The following is an 11,332-nucleotide window of genomic DNA, read 5'->3' as shown; positions in this document are numbered from 1 at the left end:
GAGTAGCAAGGTGAGGATTCTTTTGATATTTCTTTTCTTTTTCAAAAACCTCCATGTCAAGATAATGATCACCCATCCTTGGTTGATTTTGAATCTAACGACATTGGTGATGTATCAACTGATATTGATTTTCCTAATCAATTTGAATTCCTGGACAACCTTAATTATGTTGATTCTAACTTATTTGTTGTATATAATGATGGTTTCCTTATTTCACCTTTTGATATTTCTGCCTCTCAAGGAAAATTTGTTTTGAAAGATTTAGACCTTGAATCTAATTTAGTTAAAGAAGATGTTCTTATTGAAAATTTCTCTTCACCTCATTATCCCTAGTGCTCCACCTTTTGTAAGGCATTAACTTGTGATGGAGATACTCCATCTAATGAGTTAGATTTCGAGTTGACATGTGGCAATGAGATCATTCATGATGAAGAGGAAAGTAAAGAAATCATTGAGTATCCTTTCCATCCCTTATCATTTTTAGTTTTTCATGAAGAAAATCATTCCAATTAGGTTACTCATGATATTTTTTCAATCTAGCCATCTTTCGATGTGAAATTGGAAGAACCTTATGACTTGGGTAATCTATTCATTGAATATATAAATTCTAACCAAATCAGTGATGTAGATGGCTTCCATATGGTTAGTAATGATCTAGTCAATATTACTAGTAGTAGTTGTCCACACACCATGCATAATCTGATTCAATCCTCAAAATGCAATTCTATAATTCTTGAAAGTATAGGGACTCACCAGGAATTCGAGGCACTTCAAATGTTCTTGATGGTTATGTTAGGACCTCACGACTCTAGGAAGGCCCCTAAACCAAATCATATTTCGATATTCTAGCAACAATATTTCATTTACATGATTTCATTGGATGTCAATCCCTTATTGAAAGAAGTTTGATACTTTGAACATAATTTTCATAGCTTTCAAGATTTGGTCTCTGATCATATTGAAGGTCTTATTTCAATTGATTTATCTTCATGCAAATCTCTTATATAAAACACAAGTTTAGAATGTATACCTTCCATGGATAAGCGAAGTTGTGAATTTTATCATTCTAAAAACTATCTTTGGCCGAAGGATTCATACCTAACACATTATTTTGAAAGTAATCATCTCCTAATCCTCCTCGTGAATATTTTGATACTGATTATATTATTCATGGCACTAAAAATCCTCTTTAGTGTCAATAAATGTTGGTGACATTTTCTAAATCAAGTTCAAACTGATTTATCTTCATTCCCCATGACCAATAATCTTACACCTTAATCGATTTATCTGATCATGACACTTGGTATTCAATGTATCATGTTCCCACTAGTATATCTCAATATAATTCTTTTGAATTGATTATTCCTTATGATTTTTCATGTCAATATGAAGATACTTGTCAAGCAGTTGAGGCACTTTAGACTCCGATGATGGTTTTGTTAGGTCCTCACTATCTTGACAAGCTCTCTAAATGTGACTAGATATATTTTCCCTCGCAATATTCTCATCCTAATTCCACACCATTAATTGGAAATTCATTTTCTCAAAGGTTTTATGATCATCAAGCGGATATTTTTTTAATTTTATGATCCAATCTATCATCAATTAGAATCATCTTACTTAGCAATACCTTTATCTAAAAGAAAGTTTCTATTTATCTTGGTGTGTGTTAAGCAAGAAAATACAAGTGCAAGTATATTCGCAAGGAATCATCAAGATTTTCCTTATTATAATTTTCATCAAAAAGGTAAGGTGGCAGGTTTGGTAAAGTCAGGTGATATGACACATCTTTCTTCCTTTAAGAAATACCTTCAATATTTTGTGCAATATTTTCAATCTTCTATCTTTTTTGTTGCATATTATTATATATCGGTTGTAATTGTTCTTATCTTTATGTTTGTAGGTTGAGAACAACAGTGGTGGATTCATTGGAAAGATCATTACACTTAGCCCCAACCTTCTATCTTGTTAGGTTAGGAGTAGGATTAGTTGAATTTTGTTTCCTTTGCATTGCACCTACCTTCCATCCTACTTTCCATCTAGTTTTTGCATCTGTTTTGTTTTTTAATTTTTGTCTTACATGATGTTTTTATGTTCTGCCTCCATTTGCTTGGTTCATTTGGTTTTGTTTTGTTGTTTTGTCATGTATTTTATTTTTGTTTGTTCAATAATACTTTGCATGAAATATGCTCCTGTTTTTTTAGAAGGTATTGTGGCAAAATTTGCAAAAGGCAATCATGATGATGAACAATGCTTGGATAATCTGTTACTTGTTATCTACCTTGGATTTGTATATATTTAAATTCCACAATGTATGAATGGAAAATATGATCCACTTGAAAAAAAATCATTTGGTAAAACTATAAAACCCATATCTATTCTAGGATCCTCATGCCTCAACTCAGTATTATCAGTAAATAGTGTTTTTCTTATCGATCCAGTCAAGTAGAGAAAGGATAAGGGGAAAATCAATTAGCGAGTAAATCAATATTAGAGGCCTATAAATACTTCTCTAAATGGGAAACCTCCTCTACCATAAATAATTTAGGATCCCTCTTCTGCCCGTTGAAAATAATAATTTTTGAAACACAATCATATTAAATAAATAAAGGGTGAAATAAGAGAAAGGTTTCCTACACAGGAAGGTGACACAAGTGAATTTGTCAAGGTACTGTCCAAGCTCACTAGCATTGAAGCAATTCTTGTGCCCCTATAGTGACTCTTTTGGGCACTATCCAAGCCTACTAGAAATATAGCAACACCACAAGTGAAACTCATAGTCTGAATATCTTAAATTATTCGTGCATACTACCCATTCCTAGATCAAAAAAATTGTGTGTTGGCAAGGATTGATATGCATTTAACCAATTAAGGGAATGGAGGGGACTATATTTCTAACTGGGTTAAGTAGAGAAGCCAAGGTAATCCGCAAGATGAATCAATACTTCCTAAAATACTGAGACCTTACACTTAGAAAATTAAACCTAAACAAAGAAGTTGGATTTCTACCAGTGTGTCACCAAGTGTTGTCATTGCAATCAACACGCTCCAAAATTTTTCTCACTTTAATTTTGGATAATACTAAGGATTTTACAATATATCATTCTATGTTTAATTCATGATCGTCTGATGTTTTATAAAGCATTCAAGTCTTCTTCCCAGTTTCAAACTGTCAAGTCACTTGCACTCACATGCACAATCTTCAATGATTTCATGAGAACACTTCCTTTATGCAAGCTTGAATAGGCATAGCATCATCCATCAATATATTTCCTATGCAATTTTCAACTCATGAAGACAATCAGTGCGCACTTTCACTGGCCATCAGCCTCACTTTGGTTGCATTTGTACTATTATTACAGAGATTTTTTGTTGGAAATAATACTGAGAAGGGGGGGGGGGTGAATCAGTATTATAAATTCAATAACTTTTCATTTCCATAATTAGATTCATATATGCTACTTCAGTTAATGGAACTCACGTGTACACGCAACTGTGTTTAAGGCAAATAGCGTATATCCAGCAAACTTATGATACAGTTAATTCATCATATGTTGATCTTTAACCAGTGCATCATAACTTCATTAAACATATAAATAGTAACTAGGTGCAGTAAAAATAGAACATACCATCACACATAAGAAACACACATGAACACCAAGATTTAAGGTGGAAACCCAATGCGGGACAAAAACCACCTACTGCTATCTTCTTTGAATATAAGAAAAACCTGTTTACAATCTTGTACTAGTGCAAACTCATACCAATATGCAGGCACACACCTGTAGAAGGCTACAACCTTCTCTTTTTCTCTAGCTTCTACTAGAAGGGAGCTACAACCCATAGGCTCTTGTACTAGCCGATATATTTACTAGTACGTAGGCGTCGGCCTATAGAGGGCTACAACCCTCTCTCTTTTTCTAGCTACTACTAGAAGGGAGATCCAACCCCCTGGCTCTTGTACTAGCCGATATGTTTACCACTATGTAGGCATCGAGCTACAAAAGGCTAAGACCTTCTCTCTTCCTCCAGGGATCACGTTTCATAAATTTTCAGACTGGATACTCCTAGAATACAACACCATAATCTGAAGGCCACGTTTCATCCAATTTTCATACTAGACCCATCAACAACATTGAAGCTCAAAATCAATCACCACTACAATAAAACCATTGCATTAACCAATCATTGAATACTCAATCATCAATCTCTAAATCACCCACAACTAAATCACTGAAGGCCTGTCATCAAAACACAGTTACTAGAACACAAAGAAAAACCCAAAACTCTACAACAACCACTAAAACCAATTGCAAATCTAGATATAATATTTCATAATGTATTCGCTACTCTAATGAGTTGAACCAATGTGTATACGTGCTTTTACCAAAGAGAACTCGTGTACAGATCTGCAAATACTAACTTAAAAACCTTCACAGCTATTTCAGAATTCAGTCATACCCAAATGATAACATTTGCAGAATAAAACATGTGTCAATATTCAGATCTAGTCTATCCATGATCAAACCACATAATGATAATACATTCCAAGCCTTAAGATCCCAATCCATCATCCATCATCATCCACATAGGTGCATCCTTAGTTCAGATCAAGCAAAGCATCACAAACCCATGACCTGCATACTGGATCTCATACTTCATCAGATATTCAATACTTGCACACCTTGGCCTAATGATTTTCTCCTCCTTATATAGTTTTAGGCCTTTCTCAATACCATGGACCAAAACCACTTAGGAGCAAATACCTAGGGCCAATACCTTGAACTAGATACCTTAGACCAATACCATGGATCAAATACCACAGACCAAAAACTTAGTTTTCCAACATGTACGTGCTTTCCCTCTTGTGATAGTGTGTCTGTATGTTATACGCCACTTTTGGTCTATTAACCCACATGTATATGCTCCTTTGTCAAGGTGAACCTGTGTATACCTCTCTTTATTCATTATTTATAGTCTGATCATTAATTCTTTGCTATTGACCTGCTGCACTATGATCTTTCATCTTAGTGAGTTTCCATCAAGGACAACACCTGTATCATAATGCCAACAATCTCCCCCTTTTGACTTGATTGCAACAACCACACCAAGTCACTCTCCCCCTTTGACATCAAGAGCAAAGGGTGAACCAAGATATTCTCTCCCTTTGATATACATTATGTTGTCCATACTCCCCTTGAGTACATGCTAAAATCTCTGATTGACCTCCCCCTTTGTACATGCTAAAATCTCTGATTGAGCTCCCCCTTTGTACATGCTAATATGTACCAATCTGTCCATGCTCCCCCTGAGCACATGCAGAGTCTGCAAAAAATATTTTTCAAAAGAATAACATGACTCTACAACTCAACTAAGTGAGTATGACTTTCCTATCACCATTGACTCATACATACATCAATTTCCCAACCAAGTGGGGATACACCATTTTTTACTCATCCACCCAACCAAGTGGGGATATACTAAATGTTTATACATGACTGACAAAGAAAATATTACATCATCCTTCTCATGCATAGTGGGGTTACAAATTAGGTATTTTCATGACCTTTACGTCAAATGATATACATGACATTTATAACAAAGACCAGCAATCTAAACAAGACCATGATAGTCATCAACAACTATCATGCACCATATATGATCTGCACCATAAGCATTTTCCAATAACATCTAGACCTGTAACCTGAAATACCATTCTATTGGCCAACCAACAACAATATGCCACTTAAGTGATCATCCATGAATCTGATCTGAATACCAACAATGTGACCCCAACTATCATAACAAGATGTATCATTTACCTACATAAGCATCATCACCAAAGACTTTTAACCATAATGCCAACAATGCATTATTTGAAACATATGCTCCCCCTAAACCTGTTCCATTTGTTCACTGTTAGATTTGATCATGCATATATCAGCAAGAAGTATCAAGGCATCATCATCAATAAGATATACATCAAGTTAACTTGTGAGGATCAAAAGCACTTCTAAATAACATCTTATGAGTACCAACACATTTCCACACATCATCAGTAGATTTTAACCATCATCAAATAGAGAAAATAATTGAATGAACCATATCAAACCCTTTTTCCAGAGTTTGTCCCACTGCTTTTCCTCAAACCAACATATATGTGACTGTATAGCTTTGAACTCGTCTTCATGAAACTTGCGTATAAGATTTAGAACACTGAATTTTCACACTTTCAGCTCCCTCTGAGTCCGTCATGTCTGTATACTCTGCTATGCCACATCCTTCTCATTGTACTTCCTTTTTCTTCCATATATTTGAGTGTGATGATGTTTTCTCCTTTTGGTATGGAGCCCAAAATCTTCTCCTGCATTCCTTTTCTATATGTCCAAGCTTGTTTTTTTTTTCTACGTAAAGGCTAAATCTATTAAGAAAGAGAGAAAATATTTACAGAGAGGTTAAGACCTCAGAGGAGGCTGAAGCCATCCAACAACCCTGACCCAGGGGCCATAAGACCAGATACCTTGATAGACAGATAACCCTGTGACACCAATCCCGGGATTGAGAAAACTCAATACATGATTTCCAGAGCCCTTACAAGCAAAAATACGAACCAAGGTGGTGAAAAACACTACAGAACAATTGAGAACTATGACTTTACTAATATCTGTGCTGCCCTGATAGCCATATACAAAACTTAACAAAAGAAAGGGCTTTCTGAGACAGGACTTGATACAAAGCATTAGACCATAATGGCTGATAGCTATAACCAGCCAGGACCTGATACAAAACATAATTGACATAATCCAGAGAAGCATAGAAAAATGATATAAAGACCAGAAGGGAAGCAGCCATCAATAGGCGCGGTACCATGAATTTCAAGCATGTTTCAGAGAGTTTGGAGCATCCTTTTCCACCTGGAAAGGAGAGCCCATCCACATGTCAACGACATTGTCCCCATCTCCCATGTCGTAGCCACCTGGAGGAACTACCATGTGCAGATTGCCATCAGAAGGGTGCGCCGGTTCGACTGCAGATAAATTGTGCTGAGTAGTATCAACTTGAGGCTGAGGGACCTCAAGCACTTTCCCCGCTTCCTAAAAGTCATCACAATTAAACACAGTTCCTACCACATCTCCCTAGAGCACACTGTCGTCCTGAGACTGCGACGGAGAGGTATGGACGGAGCTGCTGGGCTTATCTTCTTCCTCAGCCAAAATGATTGTAATGCTGCCTAAGAGAATTGGTTTATTGAGCCGACTGTGAAATTTAAAATGGGTGGTTTGAAATGAGTTATGCGGGAAGGGCCTGCCATGATCAGAGGATGGAGAAGCCGAAGCCAGTGAAATGATATTCTGGGGAGCAGGCTGAGAGTGATCGCGATTACCACTGGTGCCTCCTCGACGAGAAACACCATGGCGGAACACCATCTTCAGGAAGACAGAGAGACCTAAGAAAGGGACCAAACAAGACCAGACAAAGTAGGGCCAAGGGTGGGCGAACCAGGCAAAGAACAGACTCCGGAGAAGTCCCCAAGCTGTCAGAGCAAAGCAAGGACGCAGGAATAATGGTGGATGGATATGGAAAGACCCGATGAGAACGATAACCAAAACCAGAAACTGAGCCATGTTTAAACCAGCCTGCACCGGATCTCGAATAGGGAGCACATTCAATGTCGAATGCTTAACGAGCTGCTTGTACCATAATACATTCATTTCAATTGTGGGAGGGTAATACGAGCCGTGCCAAATCGCCAGGTGCGAAGCCAGCTGCCGGCGTAATATTAACCCGCCTTGAATGTGCCTCGGGAGCACCTGCATCCAGGTATATGTCCAAGCTTGTTACATGCATAACATCTTACATGTTTCATATTCCTTCTGTAGCAGTTAATGGCTTTGTGACCAAACATATTGCAAGAAAAACAATATCCCTTAAAGTACCTGGAATGTGATGATCTTTCTGTGTGACGGTCTTGAATGATGGAACGAGATCTCAAGGCTTGGAATGATTATCTTCATATGGTATGACTGTGGATAGACCAGATCTATTGACGCATGTTTATTGTTATGATCTGGGTATGTTTTGATGTCTGATATAGCTGCGGAGTTATAAGTTAGAATTTGCAGATCTGTATGCGGGTTGGTTTTGGTAAAAGAGTGTATACACGCAGGTTGGGTTCCTTGAAGTAGCGTATACAATGTGAAGTATGATATTTGAAGATGGAGTTGGATCTGGTTGTTGTTATGTTGTCTGGTTGTTGTTGACAGGGTTTCAGTGTTTCAATATTGGGTGATTCAGAGATTGATGATGCAGGTTGTACTACAATGGTGATAGTTTCATGGATCCAGTATGAAAATGTATGAAACGTGGTCCCAGGAAGATCGTAGGCCAGCACCTACGTACTGGTAAACATATCAGCCAGTACAAGAGCCAGGGGGTTGTAGCTCCCTTCCAGGAGCAGCTGGAAAACGAGTGAAGGTTGTAGCCTTCTCTAGGGTTGGCACCTACGTACTAGTAAATGGATCGGCTAGTACAAGAGCTATGAGGGTTGTAGCCCTCTGTAGGTTGTAGCCTGCGTGCTGGTAAATGACTGCACCAGTACATTGTAAAAGAAGTTTCTTATTAAAGAAGAAAGAGACGAATTGCAGCAGGTGGTTTTCACCCACATTGGGTTTCCACCTTATATCATGGTGTTCATATGTGTGGCTTTTGTGTGATGATATGTTCTGTTATACTGCACCTGTTTCCTGTTAATATGGTTAATAATGTTCTGATGCATTTACTGAAGATAAGCTAACTGAATCATAAGATTTCTGGATATACGCTAGTTGCTTTAGACACAGTAGCGTGTACACGCGGGTTCACTTAACTGAAGTAGCGTATATGTTTCTGAGCATGAAATTTGAAAAGTTTTATTGATCTGATAATACTGATTCACCCCCCCCCCCCCCTCTTAGTATTATTTCCAACAATTGGTATCAGAGCAGGTCCTTCAGAGAAGCTTGATCGCTTGAAGGAGATTCGTAGAACAATGGGGAAGAAAGCGCGTCAGAAGAAGAAAACAGCTCAAAGGAACAATGACAACCTGCCGTTGAGTGGAAGCAAGAATTCAGATCCTGAATCACCTCAGATTGAAGATGGACAAGCAAATGAAGCATCAGATCAAATCATAGATCAACAAGATCTACCTAGCAAAAAGGAGAATGCCCTCAAAGAAGAAATCATCAGATTAGAAGATCAGTTGGAATGTGCCTCCAGAATTCGACAAATGCTGCTAGCGTTGAATAAAGAGCAAGAAAACGAGATCCTCAAACTAAGGCATCAGCTGGATGAAGGAAGGAAAGCTGAAGAGACCTTGAAGAAGCAATTTCTGGAAAAAGAAGAACAACATCAAGTTGAGGTAAATATCTTGAAAAGTAAATTAGAAGAAAAAGATAAACTATTACGATTTCAAGATAGTACTAAGATCTTGGATGATATTCTTAGTAGTCAAAGGTCCCCTGCTATCAAAACTGGTCTTGGTTTTCATGAGTCTATTGAAGGTGAATCTGGTTCACAAAGTAAGACAAGAATCTCTAATGCAAAATCTGAAAGGCTCTACAAGGAGATAAAAGGACAACCCCATCAACAATCAAGGAAAGAGACTCCTCAAAGAAAATCTTTTACTCCTCCCATGAATAATGTTGAGTGTTATAATCTTGGACATGTTGTAGCCATATGTAGAAGAAGAAGGTTTCAAGACCATCATGCAGAAAGATCATCACATTCAAGGTACTTTAATGGATATTGCTTTTCTTGCAATATGTTTGGCCACAAAGCTGCTGATTGCTATAGGAGGAATATGAAACATGTAAGATGCTATGCATGTAACAAGTTTGGACATAGAGCAAAGGATTGCAGGAACAAAGCTCATGATAAGAAGAAATCATCAACATGCCTGAAGATATGGAAGAAGAAGGAAGTTCAGTCAGAAAGATGTGGCACAACACAGGGTACTCAGCACAGCACAGACATAACAGACTCAGGGGGAGCTGAAGGTGTAAAACTTCAGTGTTCTAATTCTCATACGCAATTTTAATGAAGGGAAGCCGCGTATATACGCGATTTCTACACTGCAAAGTTGCGTATATGTCAGTTTGTGGAAAAGCAGTGGGAACAGACTCAGAAAAGGGGTCTGATATGTTTCAGTCCAGTATATGCTCTATTGGTTAACAGTTACAGTCTGCTGAGGAGGTCTGGAAATGTCTTAAGATGCTAGAAGTGTTTTAATCCTAACTTGATGATGATGATATCTTGATGCTTATTACTGATGTATGCATGATCAGATCTAACTGAAAACAGATGGCACAAGCTCAGGGGGAGCATATACTTCAAATATTGCATTGTTGGCATTATGGTTACAAGTTGTTGATAAAGTCTATGAAGCTAAATGATACATCTTGTTGTTTGATCAAAGGAGTGGTGTTGCAGGCTGTTGCTTATGGTACAGATCATATATGATGAATGATAGTCATGGTCTTGAATGAATGGCTGGTCTTAGAACCTGCATCTGCTCAGGGGGAGCATGGATGGATTAATACAAAGAGGAGCCAAATCAGAAACTTCAGCATGTACTCAGGGGGAGCATGGATAGATTGGTACACTTTGACATATACAAAGGGGGAGCACATTTGGAGATTTCAGCAGGTACTCAGGGGGAGTATGTACAGCAAAAGGTATACCAAAGAGGAGAATATCTTGGTCCGCCCTTTGCCCTTGATGTCAAAGGGGGAGAGTGACTTGGTGTGGTGGTTGCCATCAAGTCCAAAGGGGGAGATTGTTGGCATTGTGATACAAGTGTTGTCCTTGATGGAAACTCACTCAGAGGCAGGTACAGGTGATGGCAACTTAATCAGAGGACAGATCTTAGTACAACAGGACAAGAAAGCGATATACGCAGGTTCAGTAAGGAAAATCAACGTGTACATGCAGGTTGGCTTCAGTAAAAGCGCGTACATGTGGAAAACGTATCTTTGGTCCGTGGCGGTTAGTCCTTGGAAGTTGTGCCTATGGTTTTGGACCATGGTGTCTCGACAGACGTGTTGATCCCTAGTTTTGAAGTTGATGGTATTGTGTTACTATGGTTTTGGACCGTGGTATTGTGAAGGGCCTAAGCCTATATAAGGAGAAGATCATTAGGCCAGATGGTGAGTGTGTGTGTGTGATGAAGATCTGAGGAAGTGTGAGATCCAAATGCAGGTTATGGGTTGGTGATCTGAACCAAGGTTTCACTCATGTGGAGGATGACGAATGATGGAACGAGATCTCAAGGCTTGGAATGATTATCTTCATATGG

The sequence above is a fragment of the Pinus tabuliformis genome, chromosome 4_2, assembly GCF_031772625.1.
Source record: "Pinus tabuliformis cultivar Carrire ecotype Pingquan chromosome 4_2, CPIR1, whole genome shotgun sequence".
In the NCBI taxonomy this organism is placed as follows: domain Eukaryota; kingdom Viridiplantae; phylum Streptophyta; class Pinopsida; order Pinales; family Pinaceae; genus Pinus; species Pinus tabuliformis.
The sequence above is the reverse complement of the archived record's forward strand: the minus strand, read 5'-3'. Positions refer to the sequence as shown.